Raw genomic sequence first — 16,068 nt, 5'->3', positions numbered from 1 at the left:
CCGTAACTAGATATATGATCACCAGAATAACTACACTAATTACACCATAACTAGCTACATGACCACCAGGCTACTACACTAATAACACCCTAACTAGCTACGTGACCACCAGGCTAACTACACTAATGACAATGTAACTAGCTACGTGACCACCAGGCTAACTACACTAATTACACCGTAACTAGCTACATGACCACCATGCTAACTACACTTATTACACTGCGAGTAGCTACAGTGGACACGACCCCAGCTCGGGTCCAGGTCCATGTGTTGGTGACTTTTCTCAGACGTCGAACGTAGATCTTCAGGATAACAACAGCAACGCCGAATCCCGGTCCCTCTGGGGACCCGGCTTATATCTTCACTGGTCGTGGCTGGTTCCGCCCTTGGCCACGACCACCTTCTCGAATCCTCTCGACACGTGACCACCCCTAGCCCCCACTTGGGCGCCCTGTGTAGACTTTACCGGCCACGTGTCCTTCGGGGTCAACCAGAGTGCCATGGCCCTTTATAACCCCATTCCAATGGCCGGCACTCTCACACCCTACCCTGTAGGGGTCAGCACTGCACGCAGAGCGTGGTGCCATCCAGCACTGCCAGTCAGCGCTCACCGAGCACCTCTAGGGCCGGTACTGCACCCACATAATCGTGGTGCCCACGATGTCAATACATCGCACGCCGTGCCTCACTAGAGCCGGCATCACCAAGTGAAATCCGTGATGTCACTATACATGTACAACCCCATGACCGACAAGGCATGAAAAGTTTTTTTACAAAAACCCATTGAGAGGAGTCTGCTCTTAGTCAAGAGAGCTTCGTGTGGAGTAGATAGGGTGGTGATCTATATTTGCAGGTTCACATCATTTTTATTTCTGTATCGTATATTTTGTTAAGGTGACATTAAATTATAATGCGTGGATTGTATTTTTTCACAGCTTTCCTCATCAAGCTGCGAAAGATACTGCCAGAATAACCACGCGAGGATGCCTTCAACCAGCGTTGGATTAACGCAGGGTTGCGAATTATTCTTACCGAATGTATGATGCTAATTCCTTTGCCTGAACGATGTTAATACATATTTTGTATTATGACGTTTGTAAAATGTGTGGTTTGTGTGTGACGCTCTGAGCTGATTCAGCATTACCCAAGTATTTTGAGCTTGCAACACATAGACCTCCATTCAGTCGCACACACTCATAGGCCTACACTTGGGAGGCAAGTGTTGGTGGGGCCTGCAGATTTAGTTGTTGTTGCAAATCCTAAACTCACTTGCACTTTGTGGTGGTCAGGAGATAGTGCGGCAATTGGGATTGTGAACCCATTTGTGTCTCAAACTTTAAGTCTTAACCTTTAAGTTTTAACGTCTCATAGCATGGGTTTTCTCCGAATACACCGATTCTTTCCTACATCTCTAAACAAGAAACAGACGTCCAGAAGGGGCGGGTCAGAACGGTGCAACAAACAATACAAAAAAATCACTGAAGAAATGTTTTTGTATCTTACCAGGTAAAGCCCACTGAACAATTCGCCTATTTTTCTGAAGTGACCTGGCTACAAATAATCGCTCAATAAAGTGCCTTATCACGTGGATAATTTATCAACGCAAAATGGTCTTAAATTAATGATCGAAACTGAAAACGAAGGATTTTGGACCAAACGTCATAATTCTGCGAGGGTTTTTGGAGAGCAAGGGGGGGAAGCCTCCCAGCCGAGGCACCACCGAGTCGGGGACCCCGGTAAGAACTTCTCGTCAGTCTCAAAAGCTGAGGAGGTTGGGAGGGAAAATGCACAGGCCTGCGAGAAACTAAGGTGTGTGGTGAGGGCGGGGGCACGAATGACTTCAGTGAATTGCTGAGGAAGGACGGTGGACTGTGGTGTGTGTGCGTTTCGGAACAACAGTTTATTTACCTGGACGACTCGTGTGCACCCGGGTGGTGAGATGTTAACTCCCTCGCTTGGTATACAGGAGATTGTGGGTTCGACCCCGACCTTGACGCCTGCTGTGTATTTGAAGTTTGTGGTGCTTCTCTCCCTGTGATTGTGTGGATTTTCCTCCTGATCCTCCGCCCCCCCTCCCCACATTTAGAATCAACGTGCGTTTCGAGTATTTGGCTGCTATAAATATTTACGTGATAAGCCACTTCGTTGAGCTATGATTTGTGATAGCCAGGTTGCTTCTGAAAAAGAGCTACATAGCTCAGTGGGCTTTACCGGTTAAAATAAAATAGTAAAATAGCCATACTCTGGTTCTTTCGGTAAAGTCACGTAGGTAAAGAAAATAAAATAAAAGATAAAAATAAATTTTAGCTGTGCTTTTCACACCTGATGATGATGATTGCTTGTATTGCAATAGTAATGTCATGATTTAATTTAATTGATTTATTTTTATCTTTTATATAATTTTCTTTACCTACGTGACTTTACCGAAAGATCCAGAGCATGGATCCTTGCAGTCACGAAAACTTCAAATCTAGAATGAGTAAAATAGCCTTCAATAATAGAGTTGTTTTGGGCTTAGATTGCGTAAATATATAAATGTGTCGTTAAACCCCGCCACCAGCCGACACAGCCAACTCTAGTAAGGGTTGTCACGTAATCAAAACGTGCCAATTCGTCACTATTACAGCACACCGGTGTGTTGGAGAGCCAAGCCAAAACATTTACAATCTGAGTACGACGTTTCACCACTAATTAAACTAGCTTAAGTCTAACTTTGTCGTTCCTTACATAGAGGCGTAGATGTGGTAACCACACGTCTGTGCTCTTGCGCAAAGTGGGGTGGGGGGGGATTACTGAGGCAACGTATATTATGCGAGCCCTTTATTTGATCATGTCCTTCCTGTAAATTGTGTATTACAATAGCCGTACCAACTTTCAATAGGGTAATTACCCCCCCTGCGCCCCCCCACCCCCCCCACTTTGCGCAAGAGCGCAGAAGTGCGGTTACCACATCTACGCCTCTATATATTCGTCGCGAAAGCCTACGTGTTAAATTAAAATAGCCTTGTTGGCTGTTGGCCCTCATTCTATACACAACTCGGGATAATCCACTCACCGGTTTCTGGACTGCGCGTGTCGCTGTGGATGTTGAATTCGACGTTCGTAAATGTGTTGTTTTTGCTATCTTTGCATCGTTTTACCAATTGTGAGTTAGGGTCGCCACCGTTAACATTCGGCCAAAGTAATTGGCAAAGGTCGCGCTAAAAAAATTACCTTCTTCAAAGTCAAGACCATACCTGTCCACTCCGAATCAGTGTCCTACCTTATTACAGACCAATTCAGTCCTTATTGGTCATCTCCATGCCCTAGGCGCTCTGCTCCTCCCACCCAGCTTAAAAGACGCTGCCAAGCTTGGCAGTAGTCACTGAAGCGCTGTCTTACTGATAGTTCTGTTTCTTCACCTGAGGAAGGCTACTTGTGTTGTGGCAGAAACGTCTTGAGAATTTCATGTTATTATGTTTTATTTTTATTATTTTATTTCCATTGTACGTGACTTTACCGAAAGAACCAAGAAGATGAATCCCTGCAGTCACGAAAGCTTTAAATTGAAACATTGCCACACCGCTCCGCACACAGCTGACGTGGCATTCTTCAGAGAGGACACTTAAAAAATCTGCTCCTTGTTACATGCTGTCTCGAGTGAATTTGAAGCGTCATTAAAATCGAAGGAAATGTTTCTACATTCGCGTAAAGTGACTTGCGTAATTGTGACGTCAAGGAGCATCATCATAGCATTTGACGCCACACTTTGGAACAAATTCCGTGCCCGTTAAATGCAGCTACCTTACAACATGAACTGGTCCTGGGCATCCCACTCCCTTCGCCAACGCCCGCACTGACCAGCACCATGTATGGTTTAACACACCCCCTCCCCCACGACTGACATGGTGAGAGAGGGGGGCCCTCGTTACAATGCGCTGTGCACTGTGGCAGCTGGCCGTAAACGCAATGGAGGTGGGCGCACATGTCAGCAAGGTTTATAATAAACGGTTGTGCTTATGTAGTGGAGTAGGAAGGTACGTAGCACAAACAGCGTGATTACCTGATCACACAAACAGTACGGGTTATCTTGGGTCAGCCTGTAGTGAAGGCGAATACAGTGCAGGTTATATTAGGGCAAATAAGCCAGGGTAGCCGTGGACGGCTGTGATTGGTTGGTGCTGTTGCTGGGGCTGGAGAGGCGTCTGGAAGTCTGGCGAGAAACAGGTGCGACGGTCACGCGGAGCGCCGTTGGGACGCGGGTTAATTAATTGGGGGTGTAATGAGAGCGGGTATAAGAGCGGGAGTCGGAGTCAACAGAGGGGAGTTGAGTTGAAGGGAGTTGAGCTTGGAGATGGGTTGAAGTTAGAGAGCTTGGGAGAGTTGGAGTGAAGAGTTGAAGGGTGGAGTTGCTGAGTGCAAAGTCGCTGTGTGCGAAGTCGCTGTGTGCGAAGACGCTGTGTGCGAAGACGCTGTGTGCGAAGTCGCTGTGTGCGAAGACACTGTGTTCGAAATTGCTGTGTGTGAAGTCGCTGTGTATGAAGACGCTGTGTGCGAAGACGCTGTGTGCGAAGACGCTGTGTGCGAAGTCGCTGTGTGCGAAGACGCTGTGTGCGAAGTCGCTGTGTGCGAAGTCGCTGTGTGCGGAGTTGCTGAGACGGAGTGAGAGACGAAGCAGTTAGCAGTGGAGTGAGCATAGTGATGGTGATAACGGTGAACAGAGACGAAGCAGTTAGCAGTGGAGAGAGCATAGCGAGGGTGATAGCGGAGAGCGGAGACAAGAAGTTAATAAGGAATAAGCGAAGTAATCATGGGGAGTGGAGAGACAAAGGTGGCGAGCGAGTCGAGTGAAGCACGGCGAGCGAGCCGTGGCGACCAGGATACTGTGGAATGTGGAGGACATGCTGAGAGTTGTAAATAAAGCAGTGTTCGAAGAAAGACAGAAGTTGTCTGAGTGAAATCGAACACTACACTTATACCGGGAGTAAATTAGGTGGAGTTTCAAATCAGAAATTGTTCTGTCACTGCTAGGGCCTTCAGCTGTGACAGAAGCGGACTAAAATTAGAAAGACCATGCTATAGCCAGGTCAAAAATATTTCCCTCTAGTACCTGATTAGTGCGGCTAAGATGCTCACAGTGATAGATATTGCTTGTGGGCCATGTCGAAGTGATGGGTCTCACGTGGTCGCGAGCCGTATCAAGTTGAAACCTAATTTGTTCGATTGAAATGTTAATTTATTAAAGATTGAAATCTATTTTCTTTAGAACTGATCTTTCTGCATTTAGTTTCTGGCCCTTTCCACCGCACCTCCGATTTGCGCGGTTGGCGACGTACAGCGCAAAAGAAGTTCAACATACACACGTACACACACAGAGCTCCATACTCTTCTGCGCTACATTTGCATCGGCCACAACGTGCGCCACTTTCTTTGTCAGACGGGTGGCTGCGCGGCGCCAATGCGGGTGCGCTCAGGACCACCTGCCCCACGTGTGCACGTGCGCTTGTGCAGCATCACGCAGGCCATGGATGTGGCGGCCACCGTTCGGTCGGAGCAGCTGCCGGTGAGCGTCAAGCTCGTGCTGGAGGTGTCCCACCGAAGCTGGGTCATCAATTCCCGCGCTGCACAGAGACGGCAGCCCCTACATGAGACCCATGCAGGTCAGCGAGCCGGACGAGGGGATGGAGGTGAGTGTGGTGCAGCGAGGCCTCAACACCGCCCAGCCCACAGTAGCTGGGTTTGTGCCACGAGCTGTGACTGAGCCGTTACCACACTGCTCCTGGCACCCGGGCTTTGCTAATGACCTCCTCAGCCAGCTTTCACCATGCTACCCACGGAAACTGTCATCCCATGGCTTGTCGGTGAACCTTCACACCACTCACAGTAGCTGGCTCCGTGTCACGATCTGTTACTATGCCTTCACCACACTGCTAACGGTGTGGAGAGATGATGACCAATAGTCTGGATTTAAGAAGAGGAATTGAGAGTGGCTGCGTCCACGTTGGTGGGATGCGAGGGCGTGTGTTGTGCCCAGGAGGTCGCGAGGATTTTGGGCGACTGTAACCCTTCTCCCCTTCCCTCCCAAGTATTTTTTAAACAGGGTTTGAGAAGTCATCGCTGCAGAACCCCCGGCCATTCGTCTGTCGGCCAAACTCGGAGCAGTATCAGCGCACAAGTGGGGGGTGGGGGGGGGGTGCGTGTACTGTGGTGGCGTTGAGCGGCGCTTGTTGGCTCGGCGATGTTTTCGCGGGTGGGTGGTGGACGCCGCCGTGCCGCTGTGGGCGGTGTGTATAAAGGGTGGACGATCATGTCTGGTGCGGAGGCTCACGTGAGTTGGCATCGGTAAACTTCATTGCACGTGAGTTCTTAACCATTTTACCCATCCCGAGGCAGTCTGCAAGTTGCTGGGTGCGGTGTCCCGTTCGCCGCCGAATGTCAGAGCATGCAAGCGGTTCGCCGTTAGTTTCATTTAGAGAGGCGTAGCGCCGTTGTTTTTAAAGACATTGCACTCACCGCAGAGAACCGTAGCGACACGACCTAACTCTACGATAGCTGGCGCCAAACTGCGCCACACGCCCTTCCACATGATCTTGTGGGAGCCTCGGGTACGTCTTCCGACCTGAAGACGTATCTAATAAACTTATTTTCTTTTGATCTTTTCTTCTGATTTCGTTCCGATGACGTACACATACATCACCGGAATGGGAGAGGGTTAACAGTCAACATAATATTGACTTTTAAGAAACGTAAGTGTGCTCGGGCAGCAGGACGCATCATCATTGGCGTGGACGATGACCGGCGGTCGAGACGAAAGGAGGAGTGGTTGTCAAAAAAAGGGAAACACGGCCAGGAGAGGACATCCACCACGGAAACGGAGCAAAGGAATCAGTTTGTGTGCTGGAGCTTGGGGAGTTATTGCATCGTAGGACCTTGAGGGGTGAAAACGGCATGGAGAGATCTTAATACAGCAATGGTTACATCATGGTCGATGATAATGAGGTGTCAGAATGTTGTATATGGCCCTTTTTCCAAAATTGATATTAATAATATTTGAGGATTTTTTTTAAAATAATAACGGATAAATAAATAAGTTAACAACCTCAACGATAAGAACCGACACCCAGAATAAGCAGCTGGAGGTCGTAAAAAGCCATTAAATAATAAACGGGGGGATACAGACTCCCCCTCCCCTCACACACCACAGACTCCCCCTCCCCTCACACACCACAGGCCGCCAGGAGATAAACCATAAACTGTAATAAACAAAGAGGGAAAGGGGGAATTACTAATGAAGCCCGAGGGGAAGCTCCAGGCTTCAAAGACTCCATCTTGGAACCCCCAGACAATGAGACGCCACGCACACGCGAGGTTTAAAACTATTTTACCCTTCGTTGCTCTTAATACAACGGTTAAATTTCAGAACTTAGCAACAAATGAGTCGACATCATAACGAATCCACACACTTTACAAAATAAACAACACCAGACTATAATCTCCCTAGTGGGTTATTACTTCACATACATAATATTAACACTAACGTTATTCACCTTAAATTAAATTACATCTTGCCGTTACACGACCTTGCAAAAACCAAGGGATATGAATTCCAACAATCAAGAAACTGACCTCTTAAACTCAGGACATCAAAAATAAAATAAAATAAGTAATAACTCAAGCATAACAGGACGGATCCCTGGATTCAGATGGGGATGAAAATTAATGAAACCTAGGAAGTGCGTCGTGATGACGGTGTTATTTCACAAATCTTGGGAAACGTGAGCCAAGATGATCATTGTGCAGTATTAAACCGAGGGTTATCGAGAAGGGATGAGGCGAAATGGGTCGGGCTTACACAACTAAGATAGACTGTGTCCCATAGGGAAGGAGTCTCCCAACCGTCTTTGTCTTCCCGCAGCACGGATGGCAAGGAATGTAACACCTTGGGGAGGGCGACGGTGATCACAGGAAGGGACACAGATGGCTTGGGAGAACACACACACCGACACGTGCGGCACACCCCCCCCCCACAACGCAGAGCGAGATCAAAGAAAATCCGGTCTGTTGTAAGAAGGCGGAACCAGGGAGGAAAGGGGGGGGGGGGAATTTCTCAGGGCCTCGCAGCTTCCAGGGAGCGAAACCGGGCAGACAATCCACATAGTGGGTAACACAATATTAATGCTAACGTTGTTCACCTTAAATTGTATTACATCTTGCCGATACATGACCTTCCAAAAACCAAGGAATACGAATTCCAACTGTCAAGATGCTTACCTCTCAAACTCAAGACATCAACAAAATTAAAGTAAAGAATAATTCAAGCACAAGAGCACGGATCCCTGGATACAGACGGGGGAACGGAAATTTATAAAAACGGGGAAGTGCGTCGTGGTGACGGTGTTAAATCACAAATCTTGGGAAACATAAAACCAAATAACATTTGTGCAGTGTTAAACCAAGTGCCATCCAGAGAGAAAGAGAAACTCCCGGCCGCCTTTGTCTTCCAGCAGCACGTGATAAGAATTTTCATATGCTCGAGAGAGCATCTCCTCTTGGAAATAAAAATCAAACACCACGATGGAAAACTACTACAACATACCTTGAGTCACATACAGAATCATAACTGCAAGTGGTACGGAACCAAACTATGATAAAATAAATGTTAACTTCAAAAGCCTTAACACACCCTTTGTGCGGCGGAAAATGTCACACCGGGAGGGAAGAGCAGGACAGGAGGCTCGCCCCCTCCTCTCAGATTAATTAATGCAGAGAGTGAGATGGAGGGATGCACTTGGGGCAATCTGAAACATCTGTTTCCTTTTGATGTCTTTTATGGCTTGAGGAAGGCGAGGGGACCATGCCTTGATGAGACTAATATTACCTCAATAAATGACACACACACACGGACACACGACAATCCATACCCCACCACAAAGAGCGAAATCAAAGAGAGATCCGGTCCTTTGTGAAAAGGCAGAACCAGAGAGAGAAATTTTGGCATAAAAAGAGAGACCCGCGAGCATTGAATCAGATCAGCAACCAGCAGCAGAAGCCGGCGACCAACCTGAAGATACCAGCCAACCACCGATGCAGAAGAAGACTCATCAACTCACCCAGAATGGCGAGGCTCGCTGTTTAGCGACATGCTACGTCGTGCGAGTTCAGCACCATCAGAAGAAGTGCCGCAACGAACGAAGCATCGTTCATCGCCAGAGAGCGCGCCACCAAGCGACACCAAGCAAGAGTGTCAACTGCCAGCAGACGAGGCTGTTGTGCCAACTCGGCTCATCCAGCAGGGGAAAGAGCCTGCCCAGCTGCCCGTGAGCAAGGGTGTCAACTGCCATCGGACAAGCTGCGGCCGCCATCTGCCGACGGATCATCGCGCCGACGGCGAGCACCGTGTCAACTCGTCAACCTGCTGTGGGCCGAATTCCGGCCGACCGCGTGAAAGAAGGAAACCCCGCACTACAAGGAAACCCCACACTACAACGCATCACATGGCGTCTGCTTGACGCAAAGAATTGATCACTTGCCCACTCAACCCATTTCATACCACTCAAAACATACACGAATCACTAATAAGAAGCCTAATTATCAAGTACATGAACCATCAGCTGGCCGTGAAGGCATCGAGTGATGAGAATATGTCGTTTATAAGTACATTAATTGTTTTGTGATTTTTACTTCCAACCGCATAATTACCAATAGATTCATCGATGCAAATTAAACCTTTGAAACTTTCGCCACGAAGCTATACGCTCACAGGGAGAATATTGCGTTAAGGCGGTTTCTTTATCATACAATCTTGTCCACGAATTAATGAAAAGCTTAGCCACAGATAAGGATCTCCCATGGGAGAGCACGTACTGCCGCACACCTTATTCCAAGACATCTCGTTAATTATATAATCTTGCCGATGAATCTATTGACGTATATTTGTGCCTTTGGGGTATAATAATTGCTTTGATCGCCTTTCGCATGAATATCGTTGGATGACTTTCTAAGGACTTTTTATTCCTATGTGCCGTGAATGCTCGTGTTACTCTGAAGTAATCAATTGATCTGTTACCCAATTAACAACGTGATTATTGAGGGTTGAATGTATGTTCAATGAGGAGAACATCGCCTGGAGTACTGTGTTGACCATTTCAAGCATAACAATTTCGCATATTAAAATGTCTTTAGGTTTTGTTGGAATATTGTGCATGTCTGTTTTAAAGACTCTCCGTATCACCAACTGAGCTCGCGTTACGCGGTGAATTAATCATAGGTGCTGTTGCCAAAGTGAAACAACGCAATCATTGATGGTTGAATGTCCTACTACCTGAGGGAAAATTCCCCGATGGTACTGTGTTGATAAATCCAAGCATGAGAATTCGCATAGTATAGTGTTAAGGTTTCGTTTAGAATAAAATTGCCTAACACAGAAGTAATTGAGTGTTTCTTTCATGAGTTCATGCAAAATAATCTTAGTTATAAGAACTGTATCCTACGTTGAGATTTGAATTTGGAGACCTGACATAAACACTAATATCTAATCAGTAACTGTTAAAACAAGAATAATTGTATTATACCGATCAATAGTATGAACCTAGACAACGAAGCCGAGTTTAATCTGGCAGACTTACATCAAACCTGCATAACCTCATACGATCAATTGCATTATCCCGATTGATAATACTAACCTCGTCGGCGAGGCGGGGCCTAATTATCATAACGGCTCGTATTAGCATAATCGCACACTCGCATAAATGTATACGATTATCTCTCTAATTAGCGTAATTTATGCGCATAATTACATCAATTAACATAATTTCGGATAATTACGGATACTTCCAAATTTCATTTAACTTTTTATTATTTTCATTCAAATTTTCATACCCGTGATATACAACAAGACTCACACCTTGCAAGGTGATGAGGTAATCGATAGCAGTACAGTCTAGCGAATTACTACAGCAAATAACGTGTGCTATGTGACTATATATTGCGTGTGAGTGTATATCATATGGACATGTATTTATCTCTGATACTTTTAATGGTTGTGAATGTGTAGTATTGCTGTGTTTACATGCGTAGTGAGGTCAACTGAGTCGCAGACGTACTCCTTGGAGGCAACACATTAATACCAAAACAAAGAGGTAACTGCCCCTTCACCAGATAACAACCTCCGGTGGTGGACCACCAGGCAAACTACACTAATTACACCGTAACTAGCTACATGACCACCAGGCTAACCACACTAATTACACCGTTCTAACCTAAATGACCACCAGGCTAACCACACTAACTGCACCGTAACTAGCTACATGATCACCAGGCTGAATACACTAATTACACCGTAACTAGCTACATGACCACCAGGCTAACTACACTAACTACACCGTAACTAGCTACATGACCACCAGGCTAACTACACTAACTACACCGTAGCTAGCTATGTAATCACCAGGCTATCTACACTAAGTACACTGTACCTAGCTACATGACCACCAGGCTAACTACACTAACTACACCATAACTAGCTACGTAACCACCAGGCTAACTACACTAATTACACCGTAACTAGCTACGTGACCACCAGGCTAACTACACCGTAACCAGCTACATGACCACCAGGCTAACTACACTAAATGCACCGTAACTAGCTATGTAACCACCAGGCTAACTACACTAACTACACCATAACCAGCTACATGACCACCAGACTAACTACACCGTAACTTGCTACATGACCACCAGGCTAACCACACTAATTACACCGTACTAAGCTAAATGACCACCAGGCTAACTACACTAACTACACCGTAACTAGCTACATGACCACCAGGCTAAATACACTAATTACACCGTAACTAGCTACGTGACCACCAGGCTAACTACACTAACTACACCGTAACCAGCTACATGACCACCAGGCTAACTACACTAACTACACCATAACTAGCTATGTCACCACCAGGCTAACTACACTAATTACACCGTAACTAGCTACATGACCATCAGGCTAACCACACTAATTACACCATAACTAGCTCAATGACCACCAGGCTAACGGCACTAACTACACCGTAACTAGCTACATGACCACCAGGCTAACTGCACTAACTACACCGTAACTAGCTACGTAACCACCAGGCTAACTACACTAATTACACTATAACTAGTCGCCCTCGGCTCGGGGAGTCGGGCCGACTCGCCAGGCCAGGTCCTGGTTGTCCTCGGGGCGACCAGGGTCCTCAGCCCAGAGTGCAAACACCGAGTCGTTAGAGTGGCGCGCGTGCAAGGGGTGTATGGTGGCTACCGTGGTGCGTCGTCGTTGCATTTCCGGGGTACTGTGTATGTTAAATACCTGCACAAACAGTCGGCCCCAATCTGCATTGACCAGCGTGGCTGATCCCACAACCCTGTACCGCGTCGCCAACTCCGGGTGAGGAGTTAGCATTACCTCGCCCGATGGTCGGTGTGTGTGGGTCGGTGGAGGGTGTTGCCACTGGCACCAGCATCTCGGCGAGCGGCCCGATGGTGACGGCCGACACCAGGGTAGCGGCCACGGGTGCAAAGCGGGGGCGATTCGGCTCAGGTCCCAGGAAAGGAATCCGCTCCCCGCTGCCTTCCACGGTGGCGCATCGCTGGCGGGGCTGCACGTTGAGCCCCAGCTTTTCCAGGAGGTCTGTACCTGTGATACACTCGTGGCATAACATGCTCGAGACATAGAACTCTTGGTCACACACCTGGCGTCCGAGACGGACTTCCAGGGTGACCCTCCCCAGAAGTCCCATCCCGGCTCCACTCGCCGTGTGCACCGCGCGATCCGGGGCCTGCAGGTGGCCCACGTCAATCCCGAGCACGCTGCATTGTGTGGCGCTCACGAGTGAGGCCACCGCCCCCGTGTCCAGCAAAATCCGGGTGCACCGCCCGTTTACCTGCCCTTCTACCAGCGGCGTGGCCCCCGTGATTCCCGCAACCAGTTCCCGCAGCCAGTCGCCCGTCCTCACCGCGTCCTTGGGTGTTGTTGTCGGAATCTGGGTGGAGGTCACTCGCTCACCATTATTATTATCGTCATTTTGTGTTGGGACCGCGTCGATTGTACCCCTAGTTGGTCCACTCTCTAGGGGGCGTTGGCATTTAGCCCTGGTGCGTTTCTAGCGCGGGCGATCTGAGGACAGTCTCTCATGAGATGCCCTCGCCGGTCGCACAGATCACATGCCCGGGGGGCGGCCCCATAGGAGGCCCCTTGCCCGTCCTTTCTCTCCCCGATACGTGTCTGCCCAAGCTCTGCCCCCAATCGGGACACTCGTCCAGTTAGCCTGCCTACTGTGAAGTGCAGCTCTCCCATTTCGGACTGAATGGTCTCAACTGTAGACTGTAGTTTGGTCATGTTCCGGTTCGTTTCCTCGCATACGTGGGCCAGCTGGCCGGCTATATCTCCCATGCGGGTCTGTAGCCCTGCTACCCATCCCGGGGTTGTCTCGCGGGATCCCGGAGGCTCCCTTGCCCGGCCCCTTACCGTACTGGTGAGCCCCTCCTCCTCTTCCTCCTTTGGGAGCAGGCTCGCGATGGCGCATTCTCGTCCCAGCCCCCGGAGCTGCGCGCGTTCACTGGCAAGCTCCTCGCACTCAAGCGCGCGCTTGACAAGGGTATCAAAGGGAAGGCTTGCACTACCCACTTTGGGCTGCCACCACGTGGTGCAGGCTAAATACCAGAGGGTTTTGTCGGCAGCCAGCTCGTCAATTACCTCTGTCGCGAACTCTGGATGGGCGATCCGTGTCAGCGATCGCACGTCTTCGGCATAGTCGCGAAAGTCCTCGCCGGGTTGGCGTCGGCGCGCCTCTAAGGCCGTCTTTGCCTGTCTCACATTACACATGCCGAAGCATAGGTCGAGTTGGCGCATCAACTCTTCTAACTGGTTTGGGCGCTTGCGGGTAGAGCCTCCACAAAGTCAGCTGCCCGCCCATCTAGATTAATAGTAAGTTGCCATAACGACTGCGTGTCCGTCCAGCCATTAAGCTCTTTAGCCCCTATGATGTTGTGGGCAAACGCTTTCCATGAAGGGGTCCCCATGCCGGTAAACCCATACCTTATTTTTACGTGGAGTAACGCGCCTCTCTCCTGTGGGGATATGGGTGTTCGTACCGCTTCTGACGCCATGTTGTCGGGGAGGCTGACCTCCGACTCCTCGCTCCCTGGAGAGCCATTGCTCTCCTCTCGCGTGCTCGGGGGAGGGTTACTGCCCTCCAACCCCCCTCCCCCCCCTCATCACAGTCCTTCTTGGCATAATCCGCTGCTGGGGCATAGCCACCTGGGATCAATTCGCACACACTCCCACTCGCATGATCCTCTAAACGTTATGCACGCCGTACGCAGTCGCGCATACTCATGCACCCGCAGCCACCAAAATTCGATGCGGCTACCTGCCTGGCGCCGTGCACCAATCGCACGCGCGGGACCCGGGGTCAGGGATCAGAGGGCAGGGGCGTCACTCGTACGTGCGCAGCTGATTGGAGGAGGTGCCCCGGAGCTGGTTTAAAGGGCTGTATGAACAACCTCGCGGGTACGCCGCCCGTGCACCTCTCGCACACGCTAACCACGAGCTACACAGCTAATCTCGCATGCACGCCACCCGTCTACCTCACGCACACTTTAAGCAGAGGCGGCACAGGTGATCTCGCGTGCACGATGCCCGTCTACCTCGCGTACATGTTAACTATGAGCTACACGCAGCGGCGAGCGCACACACGGGGGTAAAATACACGCTCGTGCGCAAACACAGGATACCACAACGAGAAGGCTCACAGCACCATGCACTCCTCTCCGCATTCGCAGGGACGACACGACAAGGTTTATTGACTACTGGCGATTTATTCTCCGCGAATAACGAAGCGAAACTACCCGTGTCAGTGTGGGCTAGCAGGGCAGGTCTAACCTATCTCCCAGTGGTCTGGGACTCAATCTGTCCCGTCTCTCCCTAATCACTCTCCCTAAGGATATTCCCCTTAACCTCACCTCTCTCCTGCGTACTCACGGTTCGACTCCGAGGTGTAGGAAGCCGTGGAAAGGCGAGGCTGCACGTAGTCCTCGCTGGGAACGGGGCCTGGCTGCGCTGCGACTCGTCTCACGGACGATCCAGTGGCAGGCACGATGACTCCTCCGATCCTTGACCCCAGAAGAACACGACTGACTGCCCCTACCTTCCCTGCCCTTTTTATTGTCGTTACATCAACGATAACTTGCCGCTAATCCGCTGGCCTTTCGTCCAATCAGAAGCCTCGAATTTCCCGCTGCTCTCTAATCGGATCAGTTCTCTCTCCGACGTCCGCTTTTAACTCTTTATGCAAGCGCATTCGTCCCGCCGTTCGTTACTCCGCCCCACCCCCTACCTGCCTGCTGACCCGTGTCGAGTGTGCCCCTCTATCCGCGGCGGCTGAGCAGCCCCGTTGTGACCATGCAACTACCATCCAGGTCACGGCGCCGCGGTGCGAGCTAGCCTCGGGGGAGGTCGCCCAATTCCCTGGTCGCAGGAAACTGTGAAGATTGGAGGGCTTCCGGGTGAAAGCCTGTCGGACAGGTGACCTCCCCTCGGGGCTCTATGTGTGTGTGTGTGTTCATGTCGGGGGGTGGTGGGGGAAGCGCCGCGACGGAAGCCGGGCGGCTTTGTTGCTGCAGCACCCCCGCCGCAGGCACGGCTCCGACGGAGCGGCTTCGCTGTTGCAGTACCACTGCCGTAGGCACGGCTCCGACGGAGCGGCTTCGTTGCTCTGGCACCTACAAAGTTGCCCAAGACAGATAACGGAACTTTGTGTGCGGAACGCGAGGCGGACTGCTGCATCGCAAAACCGTGAGAGGTTGCAACAGCTTGGGCAGGCCTTGATGCAGCAGTGGATAGATCGTGGCTGATTATGATGTTTTTTGATGTGTGCATGAGTGTGGTTGTGTGTGTGTGTGTGTCGGGGAGCGGTAGTGTAGCCGTTAGTGCGCTACGCTTCGAACCTGGCGACCGGAGTTCGATTCCCGCTCATGGCCAACATCGGTGACGATTATCTGAACCGATCTTGGGCCTCCCCTAGGTCGACTCAGCCTCAAATGAGTACC

The sequence above is a fragment of the Petromyzon marinus genome, chromosome 42, assembly GCF_048934315.1.
Source record: "Petromyzon marinus isolate PM22_M1 ecotype Great Lakes invasive population chromosome 42, UKy_Petmar_22M1.pri1.0, whole genome shotgun sequence".
Taxonomy (NCBI): Eukaryota; Metazoa; Chordata; class Hyperoartia; order Petromyzontiformes; family Petromyzontidae; genus Petromyzon; species Petromyzon marinus.
Note: the sequence above shows the minus strand (reverse complement) of the source record.